This window comes from Nicotiana attenuata, chromosome 7 (genome assembly GCF_001879085.1).
Source record: "Nicotiana attenuata strain UT chromosome 7, NIATTr2, whole genome shotgun sequence".
Classification (NCBI taxonomy): domain Eukaryota; kingdom Viridiplantae; phylum Streptophyta; class Magnoliopsida; order Solanales; family Solanaceae; genus Nicotiana; species Nicotiana attenuata.
In genome coordinates this window covers 59,207,489-59,211,499 of record NC_031995.1, presented here as the reverse complement: position 1 = coordinate 59,211,499, position 4,011 = coordinate 59,207,489, and the positions used below count along the sequence as shown (strand labels likewise).

Here is a 4,011-nt window from a genome sequence, read left to right as displayed (position 1 = left end):
GCTGATGACAAAATAACACCCCGACTGTTCCTCCATAGGGAACGCTCGCTGAAATGAACACAACTGGCCTGATATAAAGCCCTGTTCACATATATAAATCAATCCGTTGATCTCAAGCCGATTTCTGATTGCACCCACTTGGCTAATAACCTTTCAAAGGTCCACAGTAACTCCCTTTTCCTCATAACACATAAGAACAACCATCATAACCGGAGCAACCTCCTCGGTTCATAACCTAATAAACAGAGTGCCCTCCAGGCCTAAATTCTCAAATTAATAATATTACCACAATCCTCATACTTGGTCTAAATCTTTAGTCAATCAAGTGACTACTTGTCACACTTATACAATCTTCCCGTGGGACACGCCCCTACAATATTCCGGAATAAATAACGGGTCCGCTCATCCAAACCATCGGCCGCACTAACGCTGAAAAGCGATCAAGAATCCTTAACCAGGATGCAAAGCCTTTTTCACAAATCATCGATCTCAGGTGGCGCTGAAAACAATACCAATTTTATTTAATCATTCACCCCTTTCCTTGCTCATCTGAGCCCGTGACATCCTTACCAGTACCAAACTGCAACCTTAATCCTCACTTCGAATTTCTATTCTACTTACTGCACCCAACGTGCTAATATACGATAGAACATGATTTTCATCATAACTCCGAAATCATTAATATTTTAACACTTCATCATATACGAACTTTTCACTTAACTCACTGCAGGAGAATCATAGCAACACACAGGTAATTTCCCATAACCGGATATGCAAATCTGCAAGTGGTGGTCCAAGCCACCATAGCCCTTCCGGAATCCGCTTCCACTTAACAAGCCATAACAGAAGAGTGTCCCTGATAAACCATCAATCACGGCGGCCGACAGGCCTCACACGTACCTCCACAAATCATACACATAACTTGATCTCGGGGACCGAACTGATCACTGGCCCCAATATGCTAATTCAACTATGGCTAATCAATTTACCTTCTTCCAATTCCTCCTTGCTTGCCTTAAAAATAAGACTAACTCCATTCAACACATAACATACTCCATCTACACTCGCCCCGAGTGACCTTGAATCACGAGACCAGGCTGTCTCCATTCCCACGAACTATTCCACATCACTGAAACGCTACGCCACAAGTCGAAATATCATAGAACATCCTGGGCACCTTCTCATAAGCTACTACAAAGCTTGGTTCTTAATTGTACTTATAGGCTCGAAATCATTGGGCACCACACTTTAACTTCTGAATTCACTAGGACCATTATTGAGAGCCACCCGCTCTGACTTGGTCCCGAATATAATTCACTCCATGAATCTTCTAGCACATTAATACCCTCTCAACGAAGCACCTGGCAGAGCCACTCCCCTTTAAACCCGCTTCTATACAAGGCATAAATTCTGAATCCTTTCCCAAGTTCGAACATGAGCCCATAAGGCTAACCATAGCACATCCTTAATAATTCCTCCACTCAATTTACTACTTATGGTCTTTTCTCGTAGCTGAATTAATCCATCAATATGCTAATAACCAGAAATCACGCAAGTAGTTAATCATACAACCCAATCATAAGCGGTGGGACTCTCCCACTTGGCTTGAAGCCATCATTTCACCATTCTTGAGTTCGCCCGACCTTTTTACCTCTTATTGACTTAACCTCGCGCCACCAATTATCAGAATCTCTCGGGATCTTCCTGTACATCACCATCTTTCATATTCTGAGACATCATCCACATTCGCACGACCGACCTCTTTGTTGAACAACCAATATAATTCCTCACAGAAGCTTCGCCAAGCACGCGACTGCTAACCTGCTCACAGGAATACCCCACCTGTAGAAATCACTCCCCGGCATCTTCCAACGCTGTTGCATGGGGTACAATCACTACGACATCAATAACCCATCCTGAGTCCGAGCTCACTCTCCAGCTGCACGAGCCCATTCAACCCTCGTGGACATCAATCAAATGCGCGGCAACGCCTTCCCAATTTCAGAGTTATGCTGCATCCTTCTTTATTTCAAGCAGCTCCTTTACGCCATACCGAATCTCCTGCCGCATAACAACCCATGCTTCGAGTTAAACCTGTAGACTTCAATTGCCCTTCGCTAAAATCCCAGACCATTCCAAACTCTCCTTAGGCGCGTAGCCATCCTACTACTAAGACCTATACGGCTCCGCCACTCTCCCACTTTCGGCAAACTCGCTCCTTTAACCAGCTGCTCGACCTACGCTTCTTATACCTGGCCCTTTAGAAGTTTAAATCTCCGCCTGACACTTCCCACATGTCTTTCTCATCCTTCGCTGCTCAGTCGTTGTCTTAATAAATTTATCTTCAGAGAACTTGAATCCACAATTTGCTACTAATCCCAAATCTTTTCGAAGGTCGTCTTTATCAAACCATCAGCATTTGCAATATTGATTCAGTCCGGAGCCACCGCATCCCGCGATATCTAATAGTTGCATCTCTGGTACTATTTCACAATATCATGCCCCAAGGGCGAGTCATAGAAGATCGTAACACCGATAAACTTAATACGTCTAATTAGGACAACCGCACCCCAATAAAGAAGAGAACTCCTTCATGCTTGCAATTACCACGTTTCATTACTTCCACTAGTCCACATCTGACCATCCTTAGTTCGATTGACCTTCCCCTGCCGGGAATAAAATACTGAATCCCTTGATTATACACTGAGTAAACCTCCCTTCAATTCGTTCACTGCCCCGACACGTGGGCAAACACCCTACCATCACAACAACACTGCGGAATAATCGCTCATAAGCATCATGGCAACCTGTGCCTAGCCTCAAGGCTCTCAAAAGTTCTGTTACTGAGCTGAATACTAGAATATCCTTCCATAAGGCGACTATAATAGCCCAATCAACTATACTGGAAGCATCATCCCGCACCACATTTGTAGTACCATTGCAATCCTTCAATTTCCGATTTATAACAAGAGCTCGCGTTTAATTGAGTAGAAAGAATCAAAGGCATAAGCCTCAAAGGAATTGAACTGCACGATAAGGAAACAAAGAAGGGAAGTACTCCTAACAACCCTGTAGCCTCCCGAGGATAAGTACAGACGTCTCCGTACCAATCCGCGAGACTCCACTAGACTTGCTCATGACTCGTGAGACCGACGGAAACCTAGTGCTCTGATACCATGTTGTCACGACCCAAAATCCACTAAGCCCACTAAATCATCAATTAAATCCTCTTTTAATACTTTTGAAAATCTAGAATTTTCCTTCCATTTTTCATAAATATAAGATCACTAATTGAATTCAAATTTAAATAATAACAATTTGTACAAATCCGTTAAAAACCTTCCCAGAAACCCGGTGTCACAAGTGCATGAGCGACTACTGATAAGTGAAATAAAATACAACATCCGTCCGAAATACAGGGACAGGGAATAATATACAAATGCTGAAAGGAACTACACTAGTTGCGGTCGCCTCGAATGATGCAGCTCACCTAATCCCAGAAACATCCGTGCTGCTACGCCCAGTAGGCTGCTAGAGGTATATATACCTGTGCAACAAAAATGCACGGAAGTGCAGTATGAGTACGTAATCAACGTGTATTCAGTGAGTATCCCGCCTAATCCCGAAGGGGTAGAGACGAGATGGCCAACTTCGACACTCACTAGAGGTCACTTAACAATATTCTATAATGCGAGGATAATCATGGATTCATATAGTAGTTCTAATTCACGAAGCCAGGAAAACAGGTAAACACCCTCAACAATTAATCAAGGGCCTCCAAGGTTTATTCTTTATTATCTTTTCAATTTATATCAAGCCACGAAGGGCAAGTTTCGCGATTAAAAATCCTCAAGCGACAAATAACATGCGCAAATCACACCGAGGCGACGGCCCGATCCAACAGGAATGTAAAATGTGCACTGCCGAGGGTCGAGCGGCACGAACCATAGATGCATCTATTTTCACCGAGGCGTTCGGCCCGTTCCATAAATAAACATATATCCTGCTCGC

At 43.6% G+C, this 4,011-nt stretch overlaps 1 protein-coding gene across 1 annotated transcript in view; it reads left to right on the top strand.

The window, feature by feature from the left end:
* LOC109230075 overlaps positions 1-4,011 on the top strand; it is a 30,205-nt gene that overhangs the window by 357 nt on the left and 25,837 nt on the right. The gene's annotated exons all lie outside the window — the stretch shown is intronic.